Source organism: Lissotriton vulgaris, chromosome 2_1 (genome assembly GCF_964263255.1).
Source record: "Lissotriton vulgaris chromosome 2_1, aLisVul1.2, whole genome shotgun sequence".
In the NCBI taxonomy this organism is placed as follows: domain Eukaryota; kingdom Metazoa; phylum Chordata; class Amphibia; order Caudata; family Salamandridae; genus Lissotriton; species Lissotriton vulgaris.
In genome coordinates this window covers 658,140,790-658,160,635 of record NC_141687.1, presented here as the reverse complement: position 1 = coordinate 658,160,635, position 19,846 = coordinate 658,140,790, and the positions used below count along the sequence as shown (strand labels likewise).

Below are 19,846 nucleotides of genomic sequence, written 5' to 3'. Positions count from 1 at the left end.
ATTGGTCATATTATTCTTAAGGCCGGACACTACTTTGCATTCCTCTAGGATGGTTACTAGTGCCTAGAAAGATAGTCGGGGCTCCATGGGGGGGACAGAGGGGGAAGTAAAATGTAATTTGCAAATGTAGACACCTTGAAGGTTTACTTTAAGAAAGAGATACTGTGAATCAAATGGTTGTTTCTGATGCTCAGGAGGAGGGGTTCCAGGCAGCGATCGAATAGTAGAGGGGACAGGGACAACCCTGCTGAGTGCCCCATTGAATCAGGATGTGGGTGGATGCGTGCCCATTGACCCTCACATTCAATTGGGGATTGTAGTAGAATGTTGAGATCCATCCCATAACCCTGTCATTTGAACCAAAGCGTTGGAGTACCTCGAAGAGCATACCCCAATCAATCCTGTCAGGAGGATAGCTGCCTTACCTTTCTTCCAGGCGACATCAATAAGATGAAGGGTGAGTTTTGTTTTATTGTTAGTTGTGCAGCCGATTATAAAATGAAAATGTTTATATTCCCTGATCAGGTTGGAAATCGGGGTCTCAAGGCAATTAGAGAGGACCTTCGCAAGCAGTTTTAAATCTATGCCCAGGAGGGATATTGGGTGATAAAAAGGACCAAGCTTAGGATCTTTGCCTGGTTTAGCTATTGGTGTAAGGACGCCTGTGCCATACTGGTGGAGGCTTGTTGTTCCACGGCTGGGGAGTAGAAAGGGGACGTGAGGATCGGAAGGACTTTGAGAGGGGTGGAAGCATGTGCTGTCCGAGGGCTGTGGATAGCCTTAGTTGCCAATGGTTGTGAGGGTCACAGCTGCGGTGATGGGGGCATTGAGTTCCGCAGTTGTGGTTGCTGAGAACCTTGCACGGGTGAACACATTTTCAAACGCTTCTCTGACCAGCCAAGATCGGGTCTGCCTTGGTGAGTGATTGATAAAAGGACAATAAGGCTTCGAAATTGCCCTCAGTTGAGGTATAGAAGATGTCACCCACCTTGATTTCACCTATGCATCTGTGAGTTTGGTGGGCACGCAGTTTGTGAGCCAGTGAGGTGCGCAGCTTGTTGCCTCCTTTGTGGAAGTGTACTTCTTTGTGGGTCCGTATATAATTAGCCCTATCTAGCTCAAGTGTACGTAGCTGTCCCGGCACTGCCAAAACCATATGCTGAAGTTAATTGCAGAGTGTGCATTTATGTTGTTGTTTGAGAGTCACCAGCTCTACGGTAAGTTGATGTCAAGTGAGGTCACATGCACGCTTGAACTTGACTGCTTACTGAATGAAGTTTCTCCTAACAACTGCTTAAGGGCGCTCCAGTCCTTTAATTTTTCTGTGTCCCCTGTGTTATTGTGCGCTTGATAGTTGGTGAATGTCTCTTGGATCACTGCCACTGTAGCAAAGTCACAGAGAAGGGAGTCGTTAAGATTCCAGTGACCATGCCGTGGTATCCCTACTCCATCTCATTGAAGGGTTAAAGTGATTGGGATGTGCTCGGAGAGGGATTTTAGGTTGCTGGTCTACCTCCAGCAGGGTGTGCTGGAGGCATTTCTCTATGAGAAGGAGGTTGATGCGAGGGTATGTACGATGTTCTGCAGAGAATTCTATTTAACGTTAGTGGCATGTACGCATGGCCAATTATAGGCCAATTTCACTTCTTCCGGCCCTCACGAAGATCACGGAAAAACACGTCCACGGTGTCCTGTCGCGCTTTCTGGAAGCTAACAATCTGCTCCATCCATCTCAATCCGGTTTCCGTCCTAATTTTAGTACGGAAACGGCATTGCTAGAGGTCACTGAGATTATCAGGGAGACTCTTGATGTCGGCGGGAGGGTGATGCTGGTCATGTTAGATCTATCGGCGGCCTTCGACACCGCCCCCCACAGGGCGCTCTTAGCGAGGCTTTATGACATCGGCCTTAGGGGGACGGTGCTCAGGTGGTTTACATCCTTCCTTGAAGGCTGCCGCCAGACGGTCTGGGTTTCCCAGAGCTCTGCCGAGATGCCGCCATTGGGAGTTGGGGTTCCACAGGGATCTGTGTTGAGCCCCACGTTGTTTAACATCTTTATGTCCCCTTTGGCGGCCTTGGTGGAAGCATATGGGGCCCAGATCATCTCTTACGCCGACGACACGCAACTCCTCTTCACATGCGGGAAAGACCAGGAGTTTGATGGAGGGAGAATTCGGGACTGTCTTACATTGGTCTTTGACTGGTTCCAACGGAACAGTCTAAGGGCCAACTCGAGCAAGTCCGAGGTTCTGTTTTTTGGTTGCGGTGTCGATCCGGAGTGGCAGCATTGGTGGCCGTCCGACATGAGCCCTCCTGCACAGTCTTCCTTGGTGGCTAAAAACCTGGGTGTCAAGCTGGACAACCAGCTATCGCTGCGAACACACATTCTGGGTCTGGCTGGCACCTGTTATGGAATTTTGAAAATGCTCCGTAAATTCCTGCCCCTGCTGTCTGAGGAGCACAGGCGTATTACTGTGCAGGCTCTCGTCGGTTCGAGGCTTGATTATGCTAATGCCCTCTTCCTTGGCCTCCCTGATTACCTAGTTCAGCGCCTACAGGTGGTACAGAACTCTGCCGCCCGGGCTATCTTTGGCCTGCGTAGACGAGCCCGAGCTTCCGGGCTGCTTCAGGCGCTACATTGGCTGCCTGTCCGGAAGCGGATCCAGTTTAAATCCCTGACTCTGATGCACAAAGCCCTGTTTGGATCAGGGGCTGGATACCTGCGGCGGAGACTAGCCTTCTATCGACCAGTTCGCTCCTTGCGCTCGGAATCCCTTTACAAAGCGGTGATCCCTCGGGTGAGGAAGGCCCGCACGGGAGGGCGCTCTTTCAGCTGCAAAGCCCCACAGCTGTGGAACTCGCTTCCTCTTTCGCTGCGCAGCACTGTCAATTTGTTCTAGTTCAGGAAGAGCCTGAAGACCTGGCTTTTTAATCTTTAGGCTGTTCTTATTGCTTCAGTTTCAGTTCTTTTCTCATTCTTTTGCTGTGTTGTGTTATTTTTATTCTGAGATGCAGGTGGAAAGCGCCGGGACACTCTTTTCGAGTAGCCGTGCGCTATAAAAGAACGCTGTAACATAACATAACATAACGTAACAGCAGGACATCTACCAACCCTAGATCACTGACTCTGGCTTGCCTCTCTGCAGATAGTGCTGGTGTTCCTCTGTGCCACTGGCGTGATTTTATTGTGGGAGGTGTATGGGACCATAGATATTAAAAACACAAACGTATTAGAGGGCCTTCTATGAGTGCTAATATTGTCTCTAGAGAGTCTCTTAGGAAACTTTCCTGGCCTATGATATGTGCTAAAATGGACCCCAGGCATACAGTGTTACCCTCCAAAAGGCTGTTAACCTTCACCCACCGGCCCGATTCCGGAATCCGTGTCTTCTTTCGACGAAGGTTGTAAAGCAGGCTAGTAGGATTGGAATGCCTGCCATTTTTGTGTGTGAGGACGCATGGGATTATACTCGCAGTTTCTAGGATCGAAGTCTGCATGTATTGACGTTTTAGAGATGAGTTTCCTGGAGAAAGGAGACTTGAGATTTTTGGAAAGGAGCTTTGCGCGTCTGATTTCTTTGACATGCTTGTTTCCTCTGATGACATATGTGTGGCTACTGTTAGGAAGGTTGGAAGGTCAGACATGACAGGAGTGGTTTATCAAAAGAAGCTGAGGGCTCTTCTCTGGGAGGTGCCACGTAGAAGTGTGTAGGTCTGCCTTGGTGTGTGGTGGGTTCCCCACTCCCTTCCCAGAAAGAGAATCAAACCGTCAAACCCAACCAACCAACCTAAAACCGGGATAGACCCATAAGGTTAATCCCGAAGCGGTGTCTGCATGGTGGCAAGGAAGTTCAAGGACATTGTGGACATCATGAGCAGGTTGGGCCACTGGCATCGCCTGTCGGCAATCAGATTGATGACTGTTTGTCATGCTCTCTGGCTTTGTATAAATGTTCTGTGAGCTGGGCTTTGCTGCGTGCGATCTCTGTGGCACTTGAAATGTGACGCCACCCATCCTCCAGCAATCTCTGCCAGCTGGAGCCAGTGCAACGGGAAGTGATCTGAGTTGGCGGGGTGGGGGTTGTTACCCGGATCATCTGTCTGTAGGTTAAGGATTAGTTTAGCCTCATTGCAGGAGGCCATAAGATATAAGTGGCCTTCCCAGGTGAAGGCAATATGGAATGAAAGTGTCCAGCAGTATTTCGTGTCTTTGGAGATTAAGAAGTCTGTGACTGGTATAAAGTTGCACCTCCTTGCAAACGTTGTAGCCAAGAGGTCCTAAAAGAGAAGGATCTTGGCATCTTTAACAGAGACAGGGCCCTCTTGTTGAGCTTTGGACATGATCTCCTCCTTATCTGTGAAGTGGTGTATGTGGGTGAGGACATCTGGAGGGTGCTTCTCGACCACCACCCTGTCCATATGGATAGGTGCTTCCGCATTGCATTCCAGGATAGCGTTTAAGACATCAGAGAAGTATTGATGGAGTTTGGCGTCTAAGAGAGTGGCTGGGACTCCATGGATTTGAATTTAGTTGCGGCATGACCTGTTTTCCAAGTCCTTTTACTTTTCTTGCTTCTTTCAACTGGAGAATCTGTTGCTGTTGGGTTTCGCATTCCTCAAATTGCTTGTCTAGTGTTGGTTCGGTTTGGTCCACAAATTCCCTGAGGTCGATGAAATCACATGGGACGGTGCAAAGGTCATGCCGGGGATCTGTCTTAACCCTCTTGATATCGTTTCTGATCTCCTTGACTAGTTGGACTAGGAGGCTCTTAGTGATGGTTTGTGTGTCCTCAATCGAGCTGGTCGCCTACCAAACTGCTACCATGGTCTAATTGTTTTGTAGATTCTGGAGGAAGGGTTTGATAGAAAGAGTATTTTTTGTTGCGGCCCCCTGTCATGGCATCAGAGTCTGGGCCTGGACTTTGTTCAGTCACCTGCTAGTGCAGCCTCTAACATTCCACCACGTTTAAGCGAGAGCAGCAGGTCTGGCTAGGATGGTCTGTTAAACAATACAAAAAGGACTGTCAATGGTCTGTACAACTAATGGGGGCAAAGAAAAGAAAAATGTGACGGACTCTGTGTCTACCTGTAAGGTGTGTACAACAAAAAGGAAATGAATCCCATCAGCCCACCCATATGGCAGAGCTTCATCATCTGGGATAGAACCAAAGATGGTCTGGTTAAGGAGCCACACACCTGTTGGAATTATGTGCTTCGCCAAACCCAAGGAACCACCAGTGATGGATCGTACCAAAAATCAAAACAGTTTGAGATGGTGTGGGATATTAAATTGCAGTGAGAAAAGAATCAAAAAAGTGAGATGTAAAATTGGCTACCATGATTTAAGGAAATGTTTATTAGGGAAAATCATGGTGTCAAGATTAAAATGAGTGTGAGACAGTTTGAAATAATAACTGTCTGTTAAGGATGGTATTTGGTCAACATGTTTCAGCCATTGTAGGAAAGTTTAAGCCTATCCGGCTTTCGTCAGGACCTCTTGAACACTACTGCAATAAAGCTTGACCTAAGCTTAGTGAAAAAAGCAAAAATTAACACAAATTAATGATACAAAACATCCTACCGTACAATGGATTTTCCAGGCGGGGGATGTCTGTTTCATAAAGTATTTAGGATTCTTTCCTAAAAAGGGAGATACACAACAACAAATAGGTAGAACACAGACACACATTTTTACTGTTTTTGCGCCATATATTTCTTTATGCCAATAGGTCATTCTTCAAAACGATAGAGATATGATTTTTATTTATTTTTACTCACCCAAAAATGCTTGGGAGAAAGCCTCACCTCTTCCTGCCCACTGCTCAGGGTTGGAGGCCCGCTCTAATTTGTGAAATAGAATAGTGGGTGTCTGGTTAGATCACATCCATACTAGTGATTCACTGGCACAAAGTGCCAAAAACCTAGGCATTGTTTCTGAGTACATGACAGACAGCAAATGCAAGGGCTGGCGTGAGAGTGAGAGTGAGACACAGTTAGCAACAGATCTCTGATTCTAACAGTATATCAATGTAAGAGCAGTAAAAAAGCTCTTCAAGGCTAGCTGGTAGCGAACCTAGTTCATTTAGTAACAATAATACATAAGGAGCTCATCAAACCCCGCTATATAATTGTAATCCAACAGCCTGTATGTTGATATCCAGAGCGCTCTCCTAAACGCTCTCCTAAGAATAAAAACGCTTCGCTGTGTAAAGCTGGAAAATGAGCGCTCTCCTAAGTATAAAGTAGGAAAGCGCTTCGCTTTAGAGAGCTGCATGAGCTTGGCTTGCGTCGCTTCCTCACCTGTCCGTCGCTACCCCTGGCTGATCCTGAGCCGAGGGGGAGGTATCGACTGGAATAGGGAGGAAGTTAATATATGTTACATGGGCCAATGGGGATGCTCCATAGCTGTAGGACCAGAGTGGGAACTGCATTATCAGCCAATGGAATCGTTTTTACTTAACTGGAACAGGGAGGAAGTTAATAAGTATTACATGGGCCACTGAGGATGCTCCATAGCTGTAGGACCAGAATGGAAACTGCAGTATCAGCCAATGGAATCGTTTATACTAGAAAAGGAAGTGGCTGCTTTTCAAAGGAAGTACGCCACAGTACCATGGTCTAATTGTTTAGTAGATTCTGGAGGAAGGGTTTGATAGAAAGAGTATTTTTTGTTGCGGCCCCCTGTCATAGAATCAGAGTCTGGGCCTGGACTTTGTTCAGTCACCTGCTAGTGCAGCCTCTAACATTCCACCACGTTTATGCGAGAGCAGCAGGTCTGGCTAGGATGGTCTGTTCGCAGCTCAAGTAATGGAATCAGGTTGGTGAGAACAGGAGTTTGGCAGTCTCCAGAGGGTGGTGCTGTTTGGAGTCCCTCAGTCCTGCACTCTGTGGAAGGTCTCTTCAGGGTCGAGGCAGAGGGTAAGTGGCAAGCTGGTGTGCCTATGCCTGTGAGATCTTTTGTCACCAGTGCAGGGGGCATGGGGGGGTGTAGGCCTCACCTAGTAATCAGCTGCTTCTTGTTGTCACGTGAGGCTATGTTGGCAGCACCTTCAGGGTCTACGATCAGAAAAAAACAGTCAAGGTGTGCGTAAGGCTACCAGGGGCCAATGAGTGTCCATGTGCCAGTAGCAGTGGCCGCTAATGTTGATGATCCACTTCGCCGTAAAGGGCGGGCCCATGTGCCGGCTGAGGCCAGGATCGACTGGGAGGTTATCATTGGGCAGGCCCTAAGCCCCCATGCCTAAACAGGGACAGAGACCGTAGCAGGGCCCCACCAGACGACCAGGAGTCACTTGGCTCAGGGACACAGCTGTGGCACCAGGACCAGCTCTGGGCATTCTGACAGCCAGAAGCACTTGCTGCTCTCGGCCCGGTTTAACCTGTAGTCCTGTGGGTCTGCCGGGCAGCCGCTCTGAACTCCATCTCCAGGCTGTGTTTGTGGTGGTGCTATGGGGTCCGTCTCAGTACGTCATTGAAAGCAGCCCTGAGTCTCTGCCTTGGAAGGCCGCGAAGCTGTGCCCATTTTTGTGGCATCAAGACTGCATAATTTATTGTCTCGGAGGCTTACTTAGTAAACAGCTGTATTTTCATGGCTGCAATTATAATGATATGTATTATAATACTCAAGCTCCTATTCCACTAATTCATATTTTATATTATTTTGAGTGCAGTAACCTTACTACACGTATCTGCTGTGGAACCACATTATACTAACATAATATCCAGAATTATATCTAAGGATGTCCCGTCCAACCTTTGGGAATATATATTAATTCCAGATGTATTCATTAGATTATACTTAATTATTATTTGTTGCGTTCCTCAATTTCATTTTATACACAAATCATCATTTAGCCTATATTTTGCAATCAATACATCTCTACGCATTTTGAGAAACTTCTGTTCTCTCGTTCAAAAGAATCATGAAAATACACTAAACTTACTGTATTAAAACAGTTAATCAACTATTGATAGCATTTCGTTTCCGAAATTCAATAGAAAAAAATACAAGCCGATACAGTTATGCTTAATGATAAATCTTTATTACAGAACAACAGTAAAAGCAAACAAAAGACCAGTTGACACAAATAAGGTAAGGGTGAAGTAATCATTTAGAAGTTAAAAGAGATCTACAGAAGACGCTCAGGGCAATGACATCTTTTATAATGAAACTACAATAGAACTATACCAAAGAATAACCAGAACATGTAGAATTTCATTAGAAATGGGAAGAGATGTATAGAAGACCTGGAAGAGAACAAGAACTTATAGAGTCGTCATTACAGATCACTCTTGGATATGCACACAGATTTGTAATTATGTGGACCGTTGTACATGAGAACTATAATATTTGCCCGAACAGGCTTGATGAATTTTTGTGTAATGAGGGAGAGTGAGTTTGAAATTGTGTTTTTTGGATAAACTGTGAAATTTTAAAGTTAGTTTGTTTAAATGGAAGATTTGATGAGTTGGTTGAATACATTATTTTTAGTGTATTTTCATGATTTTGCTAAAGAAGGTAAGAGAAACAAAACGCGTCAAGGTGCAGAGATGTACAGGTCATGATATATATAATAAATAAGGATTTAGATACAAAAAGAAATTGAGAAACCAAACAAAAAATAATTTAGTATCGTCAAACTATTAAATCTGTAAAGAATATATATTTCATAAGGTTGTTCATGACTTCCTCAGTTATAATTCTGTTTGTGATATGAGTGCATCCATAGTAATAAATGAAGCCCCCGTTTTCTTACAATCTTTAGGCACATTGGTTACCATGATAAATGATGGAGCACCCAACTTTTACCCTAGTCTGATTTGGTTCTGGGGACCCTAGCATGCAGGCACACACATATAAAGATCTTACTCCACCTCTAGCCTCCTCCCCGTTTGCTTAATTACCTAGAAAGTAATTCTTAAGGGAGTGCTTACTTTACCACAGATGTGGTTGCCTGTTTCATGTATGGATTGTGTTTATTGGAAAATTCTTAAAATACAAAAAGAACCAAGAGCTACCTATTGATATATGTATAAAATTGGCAACACCTCTATGAAATTCAGTAATGTATTTTTGTGTCCAACAATAGTGGACCTTCTACCAGAGGGTGCTTTTAGCTCTTACTTGTATAGGAGAACTTGAACTGTGTTGCAATCTAATAGGGAAATAGATTAAGGAACAGTATACAAGCTGATTCTCTTGCCTTACATTGATCTGCTTTTGACTCTCAATGCCCCATTACACATGAAAATCAGTCAATACAATATAAAAACGTCATGCAAGTGGTTGACCAGGCTGCTGTCTCTTCTCTCTTTTTGTGCTAAAGAATCCCTGAATTTTGCAAATTTGTAGCTCGGGCTCTGAGTGTGAGAGCCAAATCTGGTCAATGTTCTTGGGTTTGGAGGATTCTTCTAGGTGATGAAAGTGGTTAGTGGCACCATCCTTAAAATTAATTCTAATACAAGAGTGGATATGCTAAAGTCTGAAAATGGACCTCACAGGCCAATCCTACAAGTTCATTATCTCTTGCAGAATGCTGGACCTGTGCCCAGCCTGTGAGGATTGGATGGAAATCAGTTTGTCCCAGCCAGTCCTCCAGCAGTCAGGCCTATAGATTGTAGGACCCCTGTGAGGAATGGACTTCTGATCCATTTAGTCCTGTTAAAATGTTCGCTTTCCTTCTACCTGGTTTTTGGAACCCATTATGTAAGTGAATATTACTCGGCGTAGGCACTGATAAAATGTTTTTCCGTGCTAACCACCAATACCCAGAATATTTGAAAAGGTCCACTGCTTCGCATCTGGGTTAAGAGGTTCTTGACTCATTGATTGTGATCACATGCATGCCCATGATGGCTGAGTGAATGGAACGACTGTCTAACTCAGCCTAGTGTCTGTGCGTAGTTAGCCTGTTGCAGTAGGGATATTTAATAAATTGTTTATGGACGGTGTAGGCTTATAATTTAATTTGGCATTCAAAACGATATGTTCCTGTAAGAAATTGTGTTATTAGTTAGGTGGAGTGGAAGCCCCACACAAATAATAAACTCTCTGTCAGGGTGGACCACAAAAGTCAATAAATAAACCGTTGCTTAACTCCTGGGTAGCTTGGCATCAAACCAGTTAGGCTTAGAGGCAATGTCTAAAGTATTTATGCAGCACAGACAGTAATGAAATGGAACCACAACTGAGGAAAAACCCTAAACTAATGTAAATAATGGAGTAATTTTTCATAAATGAAATAAAATTCCAATTTTAAAGTTTTAGGTGAAAAAAAACACCAAGAAATACAAAGCGCTACTCACAGTTATCTGGTCACACTACACCGAGGAAAAGTCACAAGTTCACTCTGACTGCAATGAAGCATGGGTCAGAGACAGTGACCAGGTTAGTCCTGCTGAAGAGTTACTTTCTCAAAGTCTGCATGAAGATATCCGTTTGTGTAGCCGTGATGAGGAGGCTGTTGGTGCGAAGAGTCAGTCATTGCTGGAACTTCATGTTGGCAATTGTTGCGGGCTGTCATTGCAAAATGCAGCTCTTTCATTGATATTTGTTACAGACAGTCGATGTCTGCATAATCAGCAGGTCCCGCAGGAGCTTCACATGTATTGTTGGTGCGGACGGTCGGTTTTCAGCTCAAAGAAATCACTTAGCGGTCGTGAGGAGCCTGAAACATTGTATTTTAACTTTTTCTTCAGGAGGCATTCACACTGAGGCCAGCCAACGGTCTAGGCCCTGGGGGCTCCTCTTTGGGATCTGGACTTACTCCAGCAGAGGCCAGCAACAGGGCTCAATTGGTGCTGGTCATCTGGGCAGGTGCAGTGGAGCATCTGGAATCTTGTAGTGTCCCTGTAGGCCACACAGGAGCCAACTGTCCAGTGGAATCAGTCTGGGAAGGAATGCGTTACTTACCTGTAACTGCAGTTATCCGGTATTGGTGTCTTTCATAGATTCACATGCCTGAATCATTCCCCGTCGTCGAGACAGGAGTGTCCGGTATATAGAAAAGTAATGTCGTATAGACCTATATAGAGAAAAGTAGGCCTAAGGGCCTTACCTTAGTAGCCTATCTATGTCCTTTTTTAAAAAGGACCAAACTCTAGAAGAGAGCCAATCGGCTATCACCTCCCTCTAGATCCTTCCTGTCAGGAGCCTCAGTCCCATAGGTTTTCGTACGCACTAAGCTAAGTAGGCGTGACATTGGTAGAGAGAGAGGTGAGTCCTTCCAGGGAAGGCAAGAGGGTTGCATGTGCATCTATGAAAGACACCAATACTGGATAACTGCAGTTACAGGTAAGTAACGCATTTCTTATCCAGTATTATGGGTGTCTTTCATAGATTCACATGCCTGAATCAGAGTAGCAAGCAATATATTTTGCACATTTCTGATGGAACAGTATATATCAGTCTTAGATAATACATATCGTGCGACTATGAACCATCAATAGACATCAACAATAAACATTAGCAAAGAAATGTGTATACCAGAAAAGGATGGGGGGGATGGAGGAAGGCTCGCCTTACTGGAATAGATGGCATAGCACTGCTTGTCCCACTGCTGCATCCTTCATCAGCTCTGTATCAAGGCAGTAGTGCCTGGTGAAGGTATGCGGCGACTTCCATGTTGCCGCCCTGCAGATGTCGATAACTGGCACTCCTGCAAATAGTGCCATAGATGTAGACATGGCTCTTGTAGAGTGAGCCCTGATTTTAGAATGTAAAGGCTGTCTGGCTCTGTCGTGACAAAAAGCAATCGCCGAAGAGATCCATCTGGAGATGCTTTGTTTGGTAAGTGGTAGACCCTGCCTAGGTCCACTGAAAGCTATGAAAAGTTGATTAGACTTTCTGAAATTCTTGGTCTTATCAATATAAAACTTTAGACATCTTTTAAGGTCCAATGAATGCAGCGATCTCTCGGCTGCAGTGCTGGGATTTGGAAAGAATGATCTGAGAATCACAGGCTCATTTAATTGGAAGTCGGACGGGACCTTAGGAATAAACCTAGGATTGGTTTTTTAAAATCACCCTGTCGTCCTTAAACTGCAGGAAGGAATCTTGGATGGAAAAAGCCTGCATTTCACTGACCCTCCTTGCTGATGTAAGCGCCAGGAGGAGAGCTGTCTTCCACGAGATGTACTTTATGTCCACCCTGTGAATGGGTTCAAAAGGGTGTTTCATTAGTTGGTTAAGCACCACATTGAGATGCCATGTTGGCGGGACCATCCGTACTTGAGGGAAAGATCTATACAGACCTTTAAGGAATTGTTTTATTAGTCTACTGGACCAGAGAGAGGGCCTTTCGAGGATCTTTTAGATCTTGATATCACAGCCAGGTGTACCTTTATGGAGGAGTGTGCAAGGCCTGACTGCGCCAGATGTAGAAGGTAGGGTAAAATTTATTCCGGAGAGGTGGAAAAAGGACGTAGACCCCTGTCCACACACCAGATGCAAAAGCGTTTCCACTTCAGGTAATACGTCTTGTTTGTGCTGTCCGCTCTTGCTTTGGCCAGAATATCTTTACAATCCTGCAGAATGTTTAAACTGCTGAATTCTCTGTACTCAGGAGCCAGGCCGATAACCTGAGAGATTTCAGATCCGGATGTTAAACCTGCTTGTTGCTCATTGTGAGCAGAGATGGATGTTGACGTAGATGGATCGGCGGCTTCAGCGATAGACAATGCAGTTCTGTAAACCAATGTTCCTACCCTACCCTGCTCTCTGACTCTGTTCATCGCATGCAGGCATCCCCTCTCAGCGGAGTTTAGCGCTGGAGAGGGTGAACCCTTGGAGTCTCGTCGGCCGCCATTCCCCGCGACGAGCAGAGGGACACGCCCCCTTTTTAGGCCACGCCCCTTTTTACTCGTACAACGCGCGCTGATCTGACAAGCGCCCCAGTTAAACTTGGACCCTCCTGAGGCTCAGCCGGGAGTAGGATAACTGTTTCTCTGCTCTGATTTTAACCTGTTGTGTATTACTTTTTAAAAGCACCTACCCTGCTCTCTGACTCTGTTCATCGCATGCAGGCATCCCCTCTCAGCGGAGTTTAGCGCTGGAGAGGGTGAAACCTTGGAGTCTCGTCGGCCGCCATTCCCCGCGACGAGCAGAGGGACACGCCCCCTTTTTAGGCCACGCCCCTTTTTACTCGTACAACGCGCGCTGATCTGACAAGCGCCCCAGTTAAACTTGGACCCTCCTGAGGCTCAGCCGGGAGTAGGATAACTGTTTCTCTGCTCTGATTTTAACCTGTTGTGTATTACTTTTTAAAAGCACCTACCCTGCTCTCTGACTCTGTTCATCGCATGCAGGCATCCCCTCTCAGCGGAGTTTAGCGCTGGAGAGGGTGAAACCTTGGAGTCTCGTCGGCCGCCATTCCCCGCGACGAGCAGAGGGACACGCCCCCTTTTTAGGCCACGCCCCTTTGCCCTATAAACATGTGTATGTGCCGGAAGCGCAGCGGTCGAGCGCAGCGGGCGCGCCGATTGCGCGCCAAAGGCGCGCTTAAGGCAAGCTCGTCTGCGCTCGTCCGTGATCACGACGCGGCCGGGGCCGGTCCCCCTGCCCGATCCACCAGTGATATCACCATAAAATACACTCGGACTGAGTTGATGTCCCTGAGACCTCCCCCATGTCTGACCTGCCGCGGGTCCATCCCTGACGCTCGGAGCCCTGCCTTTGTTTGTAAAGTCTGCCACTTTTCCCTTCCTCCCCTCGATGAGACATACAGTACAGCTCGCGCTCTGATTTCCACCCCTACTCGTGGAGCCTGCCCTTCTTTCACTCTCAGAGCTGCGTTGATTAACTGCAGATCATTGAGTAAACATGCCATTGACATCTGGCAGTCCCTTCGAGACAACAATTGGGATCTGCTTTTTTTAACAGAAACTTGGCTGAATGACACTACGAATCCCACCATCACCCTCGCCCTTCCGGAGGGTTACTGCATTGTCTGTGCCAATAGACCTAATGGTAAACAGGGAGGTGGCGTCGCATTAATCCATAAATCCAAATGGACGGCTAACTTCCCTCTATATGACCCTCTCGATTGTATAGAAGGCCTACCTTTCAGTGTCCAAATCTCTCCGTCCACTTCCAGCTCAGGAATACTTGTCTACCGCCCTCCCCATTCTAATACCTCCCATCTGCCGGCCTTGGCAGACTATATCATTCAGCTTAGCACTCGCTATGCCAATTTCACTGCTCTAGGGGACTTCAATCTCCACGCAAATGAGGATTCCTGCTTGCACAGCCAAAATTTTATCTCTACGCTGGCGGCCTGTAATCTACTGCAAATAATAGCCTTACCCACGCACAAAGCGGGACATACACTAGATATGATCTGTTCCAACCTTCCAAGTATTCGGGCAGCCTCCCCCATCCCGGTCGTTTGGTCGGATCATTTCCTCATCCCTTTTGAGATAGATATTTTCTGTTCCACTAGACCCACTATCCCCCCTAAAGCATCAGGTAGAAACTGGAGTCGTATCACCCCTGAAACGCTCCAGGAATACTTAAAAAATTCCCAACCCATCCCGTCGTCTGATCCAGACTCTGGTATTGACCATCTGGATGCCTGGATTAGTCAAGCCCTAGAGGCTCTGGCTCCACTTAAATCTATTAAAACCTACAGGGCTACACCTTCTGCACCATGGTACTCCAACGAGCTCCGTCAGAAAAAGGCCGCATGCAAATCTTTCGAACGCTTATGGAGGCAGAACTATTCCCTGGATAGTAAAACCATCTATAAGACAGCCCTCAAAGAATACCGCAGAATGATCGAGGAGCACAAAAGGGACTACCTGGCTTCCAGAATTAAACACGCTAATAACGGTGCCAGGGAGTTCTTCAGCATAGTTAGGTCCTTCACGGACCCCAACGCGCTGATGCGGATTCAGCCTGCCTCCCAGTCTTTGTGCGATAAACTTTCACAATTCTTTGAGGAAAAAATAGAGACCATCTATTCCACTTTCCCAATTTCCTCCAGTGAAGGCCCGAAAGAGGAATCCACTTCTCACATGCCCCAGTCCCCCTCGCTGATTGACTTTTCAGTCATCTCCGAAGCCGACTCTATGGCAGAACTACTCAAATGTAAGTCTGGCTCGCCCAATGACCCCTGGCCAGCCAAACAATACAAGAAATTGACTCCCCTGCTCAATCCCTACTTGAACCATATCTGGAACGAATCCCTAAGAATGGGCTGCTTTCCCGCCAAATGGAAACATGCCTCCCTGATTCCCATTTTGAAAAAAACAAATTTGGACCCTGACAACCCCAGTAACTACAGGCCGATTTCTCTTCTGCCTGCCCCAGCTAAGATCCTAGAAAAACTGGTACATTCCCAGCTGGCGAATTACATCGAAACCAATGGGCTCCTACATGACTCTCAGCACGGCTTTCGGTCGGGCCACAGCATGGAGTCAGCCCTTGTTGAAATGGCTGACTCGGTGAGATGGTCGCTGGACCGGGGGTCGAGGGCGGTGTTAGTGCTGCTAGATCTTTCAGCGGCATTTGACACTGTCTCATATAAGATCCTGCTGAGAAGACTGGGAGACCTAGGCATTGGCGGAACGGTTCTTAAGTGGCTCGCTTCTTACCTATGTGACCGCACACAGCAGGTATATACCTCTCCTTACACCTCCTCAGCTAGACCACTCAAATGGGGAGTCCCCCAGGGCTCATCCCTGAGCCCGCTTTTGTTTAATGTCTATCTCACCCCCCTTGCTAAATTGAATGCACGAACTGGGATTAAATCCACCTCCTATGCTGATGATATTCAGTTACTTTTTACCTTTGAGACTCACTCCGCTTCTGCCTTTGATCCGCTGAAATCCTGTCTCAGAGACATCTCTAGTTGGATGGACTCTAATTCCCTCCGACTCAATGCTGGAAAGACAGAGATCCTGTTTTTTAACTCACCATCCCCTTTGGATTCCAATCTGTGGTGGCCAGCTGACCTGAGCCACGCCCCCACGCCCAAAGACTCGGTGAGAAACTTGGGAGTGCGCTGGGACAATCAGCTTAGTTTTAACGCTCCGGTCCAAACAGTAGCAGCATCCTGTTTCGCAAAGATCAAGACGATTAACCGGCTTATCAACTATCTGCCGGCAGACTGCCGTAAGACTGTGGTACATGCACTTATAACATCTCACCTTGATTACGCCAACGCACTATATCTTGGTATCACAGCAGGCCTTTGCCACAAATTACAGACTGTCCAAAATGCTGCCGCCCGGCTGGTCGAGAGAATCCCAGCCAGACAACACATCTCTCCCCTCCTCCGAAAACTACATTGGCTACCGATAGCCAAGAGATGTGTATTCAAGGCCATGACGCTGGCCTTTCGTGCTTCCAAGGGCAATGGCTTAGCCCACTTGAAAAGCACTCTGAAGCCGTACGTCAAGGCCAGGACATTACGTTCTAACTCCCTTCTTCTCCTGGAAACCCCAAGATTCAAACGCTCTCGTACTGGAGGGAAAACCTTCGAGGTCTGTGCCACTCAGTGCTGGAACAAGCTTCCGATTACTCTACGCGCATGCCAAACTGAAGTGGCATTCCGAAGGTCACTAAAGACCCACCTTTTTTCCTCATAAGGTTCTCCTTTTTCCTACCCTCACTGTCTCCAAGTTTTACCAGCGCCGGGACGCCCCGTTGGGGCAGCTGTGCGCTTTACAAAACATACAAATAAAAAAAATAAAAAAATAACAATGTTGTCTCGGCCAGAATGGGGCTATCAGAATTAAAGTGCAAGGCTCCGCTTTCATCTTTCTGAGGACTCTGGGAAGCATTGGGAATGGCGGAAATGCGTACGCAAAGACGTTGCGCCATGCGATGGAAAATGCATTCCCGAGAGACCCTGACTGGGGATGCCAACTTGCGGAGTTTTGGCATTTGGCGTTCTCCCTGGTCGCAAAGAGATCGATTTGCGGCGATCCCCACTTGGAAAAGATTCGAGCGATGGACGTCTGGTCCAGCCTCCATTCGTGCGACAGAGTCATCTGCCTGCTCAGCGCGTCTGCGATGACATTGTCCTTGCCCGGGACGTACTCTGCTTTCAACAATACGGTGTGGAGAATGAGCCAATTCCAGATCTTTTGCGATTCGCGAGAGAGTGTTAGCAAACGCGTCCCTCCCTGTTTGTTCAGGTAGTGCATCGTCGTAGTAGTGTCGGTCCTGACAAGCACTAGGGAGTTCTTGATCCTTGCAAGAAGGACTGCAAGGCTAGGAAAACGGCCCTCAGCTCCAGCAGGTTGATGTGGAGCTGCTTCTCCGGCTCTGACCATCTGCCACTGATCCTTAATTCCTGTAGGACTGCTCCCCAACCCTCCAGGGAAGCGTCCGTTGTAATGATGTGAGGAGCTGCTGAAAGCAGGAACGGCAATCCCCGCGAGAGGTTCTTGATTGACCTCCACCACTGCAATGCTTTGGTGATTTGCATTGTTATTGTTATGCGGTCTTCGAACGATCCTGTGTTTTGCGTCCACTGTCTGGACAAAGCCTCCTGAAGCGGACACATTCGAAGACGACAGTGTGGTACAAGCAGGATGCAGGAGGACATCATTCCCAAGAGGGATTTGAAGGTACGGACTGGCAAAGTTTTCTTTGAAGCCACTGATGCGGCCAGAGAGACAAGTTTGTGTTTCCTCTCCTGAGATGGGAATGCCTTTGCATCTTTTGTATTCAGTGTCGCTCCGAGAAAGGTAATGACCCGAGAGGGATGCAAAGTGGATTTTTCTTGGTTGAGTGTTTTTCTTGGTTCAAGTGTTTGAAGAGAGTCAGACAGGCGTTGGAAGATTTGGTTGCGTCTGCCAAGGATGGTGCCTTCATCAGCCAGTCGTCTAAATATGGAAGACTTGGTGGCCATGCTGTCTGAGGAATGCTGCCACCGGGGAAAGACACTTGGTGAAGATGCGGGGCGCCGACTTGAGCCAAAAGGTAGGACACCGAATTGAAAATGCTGGCCCGCCACTGCAAATCTCAGGAATTTTCTGTGAGCTTTGTGGATTGGGACGTGAAAGTATGCGTCTTGTAGGTCTAAAGACATCATGAAATCCCCCTCCTCTAGGAGACCCAAGATCTCCTGAATCGTGACCATGCGGAACGACTGCCTCTTTAAGAATGCATTCAGCGCCCTGAGGTCCAGAATGGGCTTCCATTTCTTCTCCTTCTTTTGAATCAGGAAGAAGCGGGAGTAAAATCCTCTCCCCTGTTGAGCCGACGGTACTCTCTCTATTGCTCCTTTCTTGAGCATAATTGAGATCTTGAAGAAGTAGTCGCAGGTTTTTGTGACGCATTGGGCGAGGAGGAGTTTTTAAAGGGATATTTTCGAATTCTAAGGAATGGCCAAATGGAATCAATTGAAGGACCCACCGGCCCGTTGTAATTCTTCTCCAATTGTTGAGGAAATGGGTCAGTTTTCCTCCAATTTTCAAAGAAGTAGATGAGGGATGGACTGGCTGTAGGAATAGGTCATTGGCGTCCGCCAGTGTTCTTCCGTTGGTTTTTACCTCTAAAGTTGGACTTCCCATAAGAGGACTGCCGCCCTTGTTGTTGTTGACGTTGCTGGTATTGGGATTTACCCTGGTTGTAAGAATCCAAGGATCTGTCCTGAAAATTACTTCTGTAAGAGGATTGTCCTCTGCCCCTGTTCCCTTGAAAGGACTGGTTTTTAGATTGTAGCGTGCCCAGCGCTCTTGCCGTGTCCGTTTTTGTTGCTTGAAGAGCTTCATCGATTTTGGTTCCAAACAGGTGTTGTCCATCATACGGCATGTCTAAGACTTTAGATTGCATCTCCTGTCGAAATGAGGTAGCCTTGAGCCATCCCTGTCTTCGCAATACCGCTGCTCCAGCCAGCTGTCTGAATCCAGTCATTGCTACATCCATAGCACAGTCAATCAATTCAGATGCCGATGTTTGACCCTCCAGAAGAAGAGATTGAACTTCTCCCTTTGTGGCGTCTGGCTGTTCAGATAAATGCGGAGCAATATCTGCCCACAACTGCATATTATACCTTCCTAGATGCACAATAGTATTTGCCACTTTCACTGTCATTGCTGACATGTAGGAAAAACGCTTCCCTACATTGTCCAGTTTCCTACCCTCCTTGTCTGGTGGAGCGGTCAACGGACAGGAAGGATTCCTTGAATTTTTCTGTGCCGTTGTGTCACCACAGAGTCCGGCTTGGGGTGTCCTGTAAGGCAGGATGGTGCGGTCGTTGGGGCCTTGTATTTCTTGTCCAGACTTGGAACAATTACTGCACACCCTGGTCCCATATATGATCGATTATCGGAATTGATCTCACTGTTTTCTTCAGTGGTTCCTTAAAGTCATATAGGAAACAGTCTTTTTCCTGAGACCCCATTGTCATGTGGCATCTTTTTGCCTCCTCTCCACCAATTTGTGGAAACCACCTATGTCCACAGGAGGAGAATCTGAAGTAGCTGGCTCAGGGGATGCTGGAGAAGAAATGATGTAATCTTCATCGTCATCATGGTTAGATTGGTCATCCTGGACCTCACCCTCTTCTGGTTGTTCTTCCTCATCGTCAGATGATTGAGGGTCTGGCAATAGTGCCCTTTCCCGTTGGAGCACTAAGGATGGTGGTCTAGGCCGTGGAGAAGGAACAGTCCCCGTTGCTGGAGGAGCTGATGACTCTGGGAACCTTTGTTTATAGTCCTGTATTCGAAACCTCAAATCAGACACTATAGATGCTGGTAGACGGACCATGGGCGTAACCTGCGTCTGAATCTGCGTCTGAACAGTATGATCCTGGTCAATTACTTCTTCCGAGCTCTGGCATTTGACCACCAGATCAGATGGGCTGTCAGCCTGCATCATATTCTCCTCATCCGA

At 46.9% G+C, this 19,846-nt stretch overlaps 1 protein-coding gene across 4 annotated transcripts in view; it reads left to right on the top strand.

The window, feature by feature from the left end:
• IMMP1L (inner mitochondrial membrane peptidase subunit 1) overlaps window positions 1-19,846 on the top strand; it is a 231,369-nt gene that overhangs the window by 17,402 nt on the left and 194,121 nt on the right. The window contains exon 1 of one of the 4 annotated variants that reach the window (XM_086955827.1): window positions 8,073-8,092. The exons of the other annotated variants lie outside the window; for them this stretch is intronic. The gene's annotated coding sequence lies outside the window, so the exon portion shown is untranslated. Of the gene's footprint in view, window positions 1-8,072; window positions 8,093-19,846 lie in introns of those variants that run through there. 4 annotated transcript variants of the gene reach the window in all.